The sequence below is a fragment of the Sinocyclocheilus anshuiensis genome, unplaced genomic scaffold (genome assembly GCF_001515605.1).
Source record: "Sinocyclocheilus anshuiensis isolate Anshui unplaced genomic scaffold, SAMN03320099.WGS_v1.1 scaffold476, whole genome shotgun sequence".
NCBI lineage: Eukaryota > Metazoa > Chordata > Actinopteri > Cypriniformes > Cyprinidae > Sinocyclocheilus > Sinocyclocheilus anshuiensis.
In genome coordinates this window covers 1,507,247-1,518,362 of record NW_015554139.1, presented here as the reverse complement: position 1 = coordinate 1,518,362, position 11,116 = coordinate 1,507,247, and the positions used below count along the sequence as shown (strand labels likewise).

The window sequence follows — 11,116 nt, the reverse complement described above, 5'->3', positions numbered from 1 at the left end:
AGGCTGCTAGGGGGCCTGTACAGGGTGTGCTGGCTGTGGTTGTCAGAGGTCAGCAGTGACGGGGTGGGAGTCCGGCTGCCCTTGGGCCTGAACAGGATGCCCTGGCCCTGGGGCTGCGGGGATGGATTGCTGTGGGGCAGCAGAGGTGGTAACGGTGGCAGCGGGGGCGGGTGGGGTCGGGACTCTTGTTCCGCCACCGTGTCGGGCTGGGCGTAGCCGTACGCCGGAGGCCGAGAGACACCCTTCTGTTGCCGGCGCCAGGAATTATAGTAGGTGGGGTCACTGATGTAGTGGTTGACAAAGGAGTGGGTCTTTTGCCGGTTCGGATCCAACTCATATTCGCTATCACTGCCCTGCAATTGAATGAGGAAAAAAATGTCTGTTACACCTTCACTTTCTGTAAAAGCTTGTATTTCTCTTGCCCATTTTGGAAATGTGCATTGTAGCAATTTTCAATTTGGATAAAAACCTCTGCTAAAAGATTTATTTAAAATAATATTTTATTCAGCAAGGAAGCATTAAATTGATCAAAAGACTTTTACATTCTGAAAGATTTCAAAGTTTTTTTTTTTTCCACTTTCTATTCATCAGAAATTTCTGAAAAATGTATCATGTTTCCACAAAAATATTAAGCAGCAACTTTTCATCATTGATAATAATAAGAAATGTTTCTTGAACAGCAAATCAGCAGATTAGAATTATTTCTGAAGGATCATGTGACACTGAAGACTGGAGTAATGATGCTGAAAATTCAGGTTTTAACATCACAGAAAAAAATAAATTTTAAAAATATATTCACACAGGAAACTGTTATTTTAAATTTCAATATATTTTCAATACTTTCAGGTTTTACTGTATTTTTGATCAAATAATTGGTAAGCATAAGAGATTTTTTTAAAAATGTTTAAAAATCTTACAGACATTTGATTGGCATTATGAAGAAAAAACGAATATAATCATTTAAAAAAAAGGACAAAATTACTTTTATATTATCAGTGTTGGGGGTAACTCATTACAAGTAATGCGAGTTACATAATCAGATTACTTTTTACTTTTTTTAGGGAGTAACGCAATATTGTAATGCATTACTTTTAAAAGTAACTTTCCCCAACACTGTATATTATATTCCTTTTAAATTGAATATTTTACCTCAAAACCTTTACTTACCCTCATTAAAAAGTTGTATGCTGTTATTTTTATATGAAACAATAGAATACTTGTTTTTTTTTGACTTTTTGAAGGATGTTTTTCATTCTTTTTGGAACTTGATGCTCACTATGGACTGTTGTTATCTATGGAAGAGTTGCATGAAGACTTTTCAAATGTTCTCCTTATAAGAGCTACAAAAAATAAGAGCATACAGGTTTGGAATGATATTTGGTGAGTAAAGAATCATTAAATATAATTTACGGAAGAACTATTTTTTTTAATTAGAAGGTGAGTGATATGAGTGAGGGTTCAGACTACTCTAAAGATTCCTATAAGCACTGCTCTACTAGACTACTAAACACAAACTACAGACTCACCCAAAACTCGGAGGAGCACTGATCTTATATGAAAACATAAGCACCTCCTGAAAGGGCAAAAACATTATTTACAGAGCCTCATAGATGACAAAACAAAAATCAGGATGTTTAATGATGACAAATGATTCTAAAAAGGTCTAAATTAAGACTCATATCGCTTGTTTACTGTGACATTATGCTAATGTGTGGCATGGTGGGTAGGTTTCTTTGAAGGAGTAGTGTTATGACAGTATAGGTACCTGACAAACAGGCAAAAAGCTCCCAGTGGGTTTGTGGGAGGAAAGACAAATGCTCAAACAAGAGGAATGCCCCCTACTTTCTCACAGCTTGGGCCAAAAGATTCACAAATTCCCATGATACTAGTTTCATAGTTATTGAGTCAGATACTGCAAAAATGAAGAAAAGAGATTCTAGTATCCTACATCATACTTCCTGTTGCATAAAAAGTAACACTATTTGTTATGACAGGGAAATTTCAATCATGAGAATTCATTTAAACCATTTTTCCCTTCCTTTCCGGTGCAATGCATAGAAATGAGACCAGTGGCCTGGAATGAGATAAGCTGCATTGGTTTGTAAAAGAAAGTTCATTCTTATCATCATTAATTTAATGTATTTGCAGAAATAATATTTCAGTGTAAAAGGGCATTTTGGAGGCCCAAAGGAACATTTTCTCCTTTTCATAGCTCTTTTAAGAGACTTAATGGAGTTCTCAGCTTTTAAGTTTCAACTTGGTCTTAAATATTTCTTTTAAAGAAATATTAGTAAGAAATATTATAAGACAATAGTTTATGTACAGTAACAGGAATGATCTCAAGGGGAGTCAGGTAAGATTAATAGTGTTTTTTTTTTCCTCAGGAGAAGCTTGAGAGGTAGAAGACTTAAGCAAACATCTACATTTGCTCTCCATTTGATCTCATTGCTGTCTAAGATAAACAATTCAGATGTTAAAAAGAGTTATTTTGTGGTTTTTCTTTCCTGTGGGGGGTGGTCTTTAGTGTTTTGCGTGTTAAACACTTCATTTAAAATGTTAAATAACATCCACAAACCTACTGACAAAAGAAATGTGAAGCATAAATAATATATGCAGCCAAGCGAATGAAATGGGATATTCACTGAGACAGATCCTTTAGCAATTGATTGAACTGAGAATAGTGGGAATTTTATACCAGAATAGAGGCAGGTGGTTGTGGGGAAGGGCTGACAAGTACGAGGGATTTGTGTTGTCAGCCAAAAACAGAAAGTCGTTTCAGAGGCAGAGCAAATTATTAGGTTTTGATTAAAGATTACGAAGATAAACATTTTTTCATTTGCAATAACATGCACTGATGAATCATGGACAATAAGTTCAAGAACAGTTTAAGTACACAGGGCCAGATAATATCAGACAACAAAATAAAATTTAAGAAAATCATTGACCTTGTTGGGGTGAATCACCTGTGAGTCAGACACTTCTGAAGGCTTCAATCACACTGAATAATTTGATTGTAGGGAGGCAGAGAGTTGTAACCATAACTGTGAAAACGCGCACAAAGCTGTCCATCGGCACTTCCTGCCAATGGCTAATACCCCGTGCTGCTCTCGGCTGGGACCAAGTCATTGTATTTGATGCTGACATCTTCATCAGAATAGTGCAGGCTGCCGGGACTGGGTCGTGGTGGAGATCTAGAGGAAAACACACAGAGAAACACTTTACTAATCATTCATTATCAACAAATGCTGTTTTGTGATTTGTAAGTGACAAAGAAGTCTCTGAAGTTAAATAGTTAGTTCACCCAAAATTAAAAAAATGTGTCCATCAAATTAGGGCTGTCAAGATATTAGATTTAAATATATTAGATCAAAATAGATTTATATTAGATCATATCACAGTTATCGTCAATACCGGTCGCAACACTCCAAAGTCAAGTGATTTCATCCTGTTCCTCACAACAAATAACAGCATGGTTTCAAAAGATTTGGAATTTAACGCACAAATCACATGGACCACTTTAATGATACTTCCATGGAGCTTTTCTTTGATACAGACAGTAAATAATCCGTTTAGTGTGAACTTGACTATACAGGGGTTTAAAAGACGTCACAAGGAACTCATAAAGACCCAATGATGCCACATCCTCATGGATCAATTCTCAAAGCTGATTTTGATCTGATTGGATGAATACACTCATAGAGCATTCTGCAGAGTCCAGGAGAAACGACGGATGACAAGCCTTCTGAAGGGAAAGGGACAGCGAATCATCCCCCAATTTCAGGGGCTACAGGGGGTTGGACTGTACTTCTTTGAACCAGTTCACTTGTTTGTTAAAAAGGAAGGCAGAAGGATTGCCGTATGGCAGGATGGGTTTACTTGATTTGCCATAATGAGGTCTGATATGCTCAATATCATGACTTGATATGCTCAAAGCCAAGGTCACTGGAGACGTTAGCTTTTGAACTGAGGCTGCTAAGCTGCCCTGCTTCAGTACATTACTTCAGTTGGCTTATAAATCAAGCTGAAATAAAACACATGGGGAAGAGGCTTTAAAGAACCATGCGGGAAGCTAATGAGTAAAGGAATATCTAATATGCAAGAGAGTTAATAAAAAAACATGGCATATACCAGCCAACAGAATCAATGGCGAAACGAGGATGCTTTGTTCAACCTGAAAATGAACAAGAGGACCATGTGCTAGCTTTATACTAATGGAAAGCCTTGGTGGTGGAGGGGCTGTCCCAACAAAAATCGGGCCCCTGGGAATAAAGCAAGAGCACTAGGGGGAAGGGAGGGTTATGACATTGTATCTGTTTAAAATTCAGAGGAGGCTGAGGTTTGAGGAAGGTTGAAACAGAGAGGCGGAGCCACATCAAACCGCCCCCAACACCCTTCAGCAACCAGAAAGGCGCTTCAATTATTCACGAGCGCTGAGATCATCCATTCTTCTTATCCACCCTCATCTCTCGCCTCTATCTCTTCCGTCCCAAACCAAACCCTTTCCTACCTTCATCAAATATATTTCCAGTGGCTTCATCTTGATGGGAGCTCATTAGCAGGACTGCATCCAAAGTGGAAGTCCTTCACTGCCCAGGCTCTTTGATCTCCGTTCTGGGCCTCTGCATCTGGGCAGAGAACCAGCACAAACCCCCCAGCACATTCCAGTATAATGGGCCCAGAGCGGCTTCTACAATTACCACCAGAGGAAGCTCGAAGTAGACCCATCCCTTCATCCAATCGAGTTAAGTTGCCTGCAAAATCCTTCAGTTCATTAGAATAATGAGAACGCCATAGACTATTATTGCACACCGTTTATGCAAATATGTCCAAATAAAAAAAATCCAAAAAAGTGTCTGTAGAAGTCCTGAAGCAGGTTGTAAACTACAGTGGGGTTTGGGGGAGGTCTGACCTCCCCAATTAAGGCCTGAACTCCTTCAAAGGAATGAGATAAATGTATTAAACCATTTTATTTTTACATGTTACATTGGATTTTTTTTTTTTTTTTTTGAGTTTTCAAACAATGGTTCACTAAGGATAGTGAAAATATGCAAGACCTGGTCACCTGGTCACCTGGTCACATTTGCCCAAAGTGGTAACAATAGCAAAAGTAGTCGCTCAAGCATTTTCCAGTGCAATAACCATCTGGTGGTCATTTCATTTTTGCAGCATCACACTGGGTAGCTCCACCCACCAAAAAATCTCATTGCCCAACATCTTGGTCCACAAAGTTGCACACTACACATCAAATGCTCTGATTGGCTTGCACTGTGCAGTGTGAAAACATGTTGTATCTGGTTAGGACATAAGTGTTATGATCCGTATCAGATGATACACTGACAAAATGTACTGTCATGATCAATCAGTCACTTTATTGTAGATATCACAAGAAAATAAGAACTTCAAAGACATTTGGCTAAATGTGCTGACAGTGAAAAAATAAGTACGTACGTACGTAGGTACTTTATTCCTATAGCACCTTTCTAGAGCACATGTCACTGTCTTGAAGATCTTTCTTTTAGTCCTTAATCTACAGGGGAGACGGTATGTCTATCATAAATATGGTCTAAGCGCAAGAGAATGTGAAGAAAAATGCTTTGTTGAAGCAGCTTACATAAATGGTCAATTTCCACAGAATGCACTTTTGAATGTCAATAAGACACAAAGGAGGGGTGTCTGAGTGGTCCAACTTTCACAGTCTGGTGTGTTCTTTCAGCTGACAGATTGCAGTTGGGGATTTGAAAAGAGCGACTGTCATTAAAATCCATGCCAACTCAATCCATTTAAAGGATGCCTGAAGTAGAATTTAAATCAACATCTATGTTGATGACATGACTTTATGTGTGGACAGAATACATTCCTCTCTAGCTCTTTGTTTGCAGCCATTTGGGAATTAAACCCATTGTGCAAACAATGTCCTGAACAGCATACTGACAGTGTTTACCTCAAAGAAAATTCCAGAAAAAAACATTATATTAGCAGAGCAAACTATTCCACTATACTGATCAAGCCTGTTATACGCTCTCTGTGAAGTGATATCACTGTATATGTTTCTTATGAATGGAAATTGTGATTCATGCACATATACTAACCGGGTATAGATTCCGTTCTTACGACAGAAGGAATTTTTGACCGAGAGTCGACGGTTGTTGAGCTCCAGGGCAGGGAAGCGTCCTTCATCCAGCTGTACCATCTCTCCATGGGAGAGGGGCAGAGATGTGCAATTTGAATGGGCACCTATGGACAGAGATAAGAGGACAACCTATGAGGATCTACCTATCCATATCTATCCATCCATCCATCTATCCATCCATCCAAATATCCAGTTTCATTCATAAATGCATCAAATTACAAAGTAAACTTTATCCGTCCATCCAACCAATTATATATTCATCCAAATAAATAGAAGTACATATTTTCATGCAAATTCATCTCTCACTAGGCCTACCAGCCCAGATCTTGAACCACTAATCTCTAGTTGTAAGGCTCTGGGTTTGGCCTTGTTGTGTACATAACCATGGCAGCGAAGCAAGTCAAATCTCACTAGGTCATTCAACATGCATCTTCTAAAGTCAAAAGACCTCTGATCTCAAAGAGTCGAACTGAAGTGTGATTCCAGGGAGGTGAGGAGTTCAATGACCTCCTCGCCTAAATGGACAGTGTGATCTCCCACCTTGCAGAACTTCTGGCCTCACTGGACTTCAGTAAAACAAACCGGCACCAATACATCAGGACCAAACAGGGTCAGGCGCGTGGGGCGTATCTTGAGAGAAGCCCTTTGTGTCCTACACAAACACTTCCTTTGTGCTACTCACACATCCACAACCCTGTTTACTGACCCTGGCCCTAGCACAGCACTAAACGCTGAACAAGCTCAGAAGCAGACATGTGAGAATCCCTCCCACACACACATTAAAAATGTAAAAGATTGGATGACCAATAATTTTCTCCTATTAAATTCGGCTAAGACAGAGATATTACTTATTGGACCAAAAGACAGTACACAGAATCTCTTGGATTACAATCCCAAAACTTAATTTGCTGTAAATTTGCTTTGCAATGATTTGTATCGTGAAAAGCGCTGTACAAATAAACTTGAATGAAAACTTGAATGAACACACAGATCAGCCCGCAACCTTACCTCCCCAGACCTCTAAGCAGAAAGTTGCAACATGCATGGAGCCCACAGTCCATATTGGACACAAAACTAGAAAGCACTTTCTCAATCTGGCAAGCTCTAATGTAACTGGTTGGCTTTACGCGGCGTTTTGCAATAAATACATTTTTAACCAATCCAACTGGAAACAAAAGGCTGAGTCAGTCAAATAGCTGGCTATGTGATATTTGCTCTTTTTTAAAGGCTGTGACACACCAAGCTGATGGTCGGTCGCCAGCCAATGTTGGTCCATTCTTTAGTGCCTGTCAACTCAGTTTTTGCAGTGTGTTCCACATTGTTGGCACTAGTGGTACCCCATTGGTGGATTTTTTAAGTTGAATAGGCGTCAGTGAGAAAGTTGGTGAGAAAGACAAATCTGATTGGCTGTTCAAACCAGTGCACAAGAAGAAAAGTGATGTGATGAAAGCAGAAGTGACGCACACAGAGAGCTCTTTAATTTTAGGTCTTCATGTTACTTATGCATTCTAATATGCAAACATTTTCATAATGACATGGCCATCTAGAAAGTGAAGTCCTAGTTTTGGTTTCCCTTTCTGAATGATTAATACAGACTACTGCCACCTGCTGGTATGGAGAGTTATTGATGCAGGGCTGTACATGCTGGTTGGCTGCAGTCTTTCTCGTGTGATCAAGCTCAACTTTCTGGCCCAGATGCACGCAATGTGAGCCTACAACACAGCCGACTTTCATCACCCCTAATTCTTTTATGTTGGTTTGGTGTGTTGTGGCCTTAAGGGTTTGTGGTCCATTTCATAAGTGGCAAAAACCACAGAGTTTTGTGTGAAACTACTCAAGAATAGTGAGAAATGACTTGATTGTCACCTTCTTTCCTAAGCTGAGAGAAGACATGAAATGATAAGTGATGTAATTTTACGTGAGGCAGAAAATGCCTCCCTCTGAGGCAGCAAAATGAGTCAGCAATCATGTTGATAGTAATGACTACAACCAACTGAAGCAAACATATGCTGCTATTGATTCTTTGAGCTTCTCTCAAGTGGAAAATCACCTTTTCCCAGAGCACCATTGCAATACCCACTAGTGATGGGAAAATGGAGCTAAATTTGAGTCCATTTCAATTTAGTCACGTCAGTTAGCAGAGAAAGACAGGGCAATTAGAGTAATTGAGAGATATTATGGATCTATTTACAGTGTTTTTGGCTCATCAACCCACCTGAGTCTGTTTTCTTGGTGTATTTTTTGCTCTGCCCCCGTATGATGAGGATGAAGATGAGCAGAAGGATGAAAATGAGGCCCACGAGAGCAATAACCACCAGAAACCACCATTCCTCATAAAAGGGGGAGACCTTTTGGGCTGGTAAAAGAGAAAAGAAGCAGAAAAATGGGTTTACACAACGTAACACAAAAACCATTTAGGCTTTCTGGTGTGCAGGTTTACTGACCTGATATTGAAGGAGAAGGTGCACTTGGAGAACCGTAGCCATAGTCATTCACCGCAATGACACGGAAGTCATAGGTGACCCCTTCTCTGAGGGTATCCAGGTTAAGAGTGTACGATGTCACCTCTTTAGGGATGTCTTTGATTAGAATATCCCACAGTCCTTCATCTGTTGATGGCAAGAATGCCATTATCCCTTCTGTAACAACCTTTAAAGCTGCGTTTCTGAACATTTTCTGCTGTTTTCCTTTTAACTTACCAGATGGCCTTGCTTCTATAACATAGCGTGTGATGGGAGCCCGGCCTGGGTCACCGCTGGACCAGTGGAGAGTGAGGGCTGTGCCGTAACGAGAGATAAACGGCTCACCCGGGGGCCCTGGAGCACCTGTGTCACAAAATAGGGCAATAAGATGCTAGTGGTGCAGAAATTACATACTTCAGCTTCGGATTTATTGATATTACAAAATGGTAAATATGGTGCTAAATGTGAGGCAACAAGACCTTCTCCAGGGCCAGTGGTGATGTTGGCCTCGATCTCTGGTCCATAAGTAAGGGTTTTAGCACGGATGCGGAAGTTGTAGGTCACTCCATCTGCCAGATCCTTGATTTTCATCCACAAGGGCGTGCTGCCCTTTACATCCACAGTGACAACCTTACTGACACCTGAATTGTGAGGAGAGGAGTCTGTAGAGGAAACACTCAAACTCTAGATACCATGCTAGAGTGAAACACTAACAATGACATATACAAACACTCATTATTACACTGCACTGTAGCACTGTATTGATATTATTGAGTTATATCAACACACACTACTGTTCAAAAGTGTCAGGTCAGTAAGATTTAAAAAAAAAAGCAATCAATACTTTTATTTATCAAGGATGCATTAAATTGATCAAAAGTGTCAGTAAAGACATTTATAATGTTACAATTCTATTTCAAATGAAGTTCATTTTAAAATATATTACAATTAGGGCTAGGCGATATAACTAAAAAAATTATCACGATATAATGTTTCATATCGTTCGGTATCGATAATTATTGACTCTCCTTTCTTATATTTTATATGCAGATTAAATGAGTATTAATGAAACATTTGGCCTGTCTCCTGAGGCCACAGGAGGGCGCAATGAGCAAAATAATGCACCTCATTAAACGGTTTATTCAATTCAATGAAAATAACGGCTGTCTATAAAAAAGTACATAACGTCTAAACTAATATGTACAAATCAAATATGATTTCTTAAATTGCATAAACAATAATGAACAAAATAGCATCATGTATATATGCATAGCTTAATACAAATATTAAATATTAAAATATCTTTGTACGTGTTCTCTTTCATTTAGTATATACATATACTTCTGACCATGGCCTATAACGATGCATTTAATTCTATGCTTTAATTTGTGTGGAAGCAAAGGCAAACACTAAAACCTAAGCTGAAATGACATTTTCAAACTATTTGTTTGTTACTTTGCAAGCACAGGTATTGCTTTTAGGGTTTTACAGTGAAACTCCCATTCGTGTGAACAGTGCACAAGGTCATGCTCTAGGGATTGAACTAATAGAGAAAGTTGGGCCTTTGCCTTTGAGGCGGATCCTCCAAATTCTGAGATACGACCATAGGTAAACAGCGGCCCATCACATCTGTTTTCCCCCAAAGGCTTGACCACTCTGGAGCTATTATGGGACCACAGCAATTCCTCCTCTGATCCCAATTACAGTGGAATTTGGCCAATGCACCACACATGGCAATTTTTTAACCATGCCTTACTCAATAACAGGGCAAAGGGAGGGAATGTCACAGAGGAATGCCATTCATTAAATGCTAAAAGAAGCCTCATCTTGAACACATTTGGAGAGCAAATTTCAGACGTTTATAAGTTTAAAAAAGTATGACGGGCCTATACATCTCTTGTGTGAGACGCGAGTGCAGCAGTCATATTTGTCCGTCTAAAAAATGTGCTGAATTTGCGTTCTGTGTGAATGGCTTGGTTTCGGTTTTAACCTAACCAATATCTTCTCCGCATTGAGCTTCTATAGTCCTCTAATATTTTGAATGAGAAATGCAGCATTGGCACATCTTGTGGTTTCAACTGGATATAGACTAACGATGTTTTCCAAAAGTTTAACCTCTTTTAACTTTACATGGCTTTCGTTTCATCTCTCGTGTGAGACGCGAGTGCAACAGTCATAGTTGTGCGTCTCAAAAATGTGCCGAATATGCATTCTGTGTGAATGGCTTGGTTTCAGTTTTGACCTAACCAATCTTCTCTGAATTGAGCTTCTATATTTCTCTAATATTTTGAATGGAAAATGCAGCAGCAGCGCATCTTGTGGGTTCTACTGGATAGTCTAACAAAAACATTAAAATGCAACAACCTCACCGCATCTCGTGCGCCGCTGATAAGGCTCCCTGACGCACACCTAAAATTCAAATATACTGTTTTTTTTTTTCATTTGAATGCGAATTTTTATTTTAAATTCGACTAATATTCCTTTTTTTTTATTCACAGTCTCCTCATCGCAGGCAGGCACGGCA

General features: G+C 39.4%; 1 pseudogene; it reads right to left on the bottom strand.

Annotated features, from left to right (window-relative positions):
* LOC107670438 (protein sidekick-2-like) overlaps positions 1-11,116 on the bottom strand; it is a 143,277-nt pseudogene that overhangs the window by 1,652 nt on the left and 130,509 nt on the right.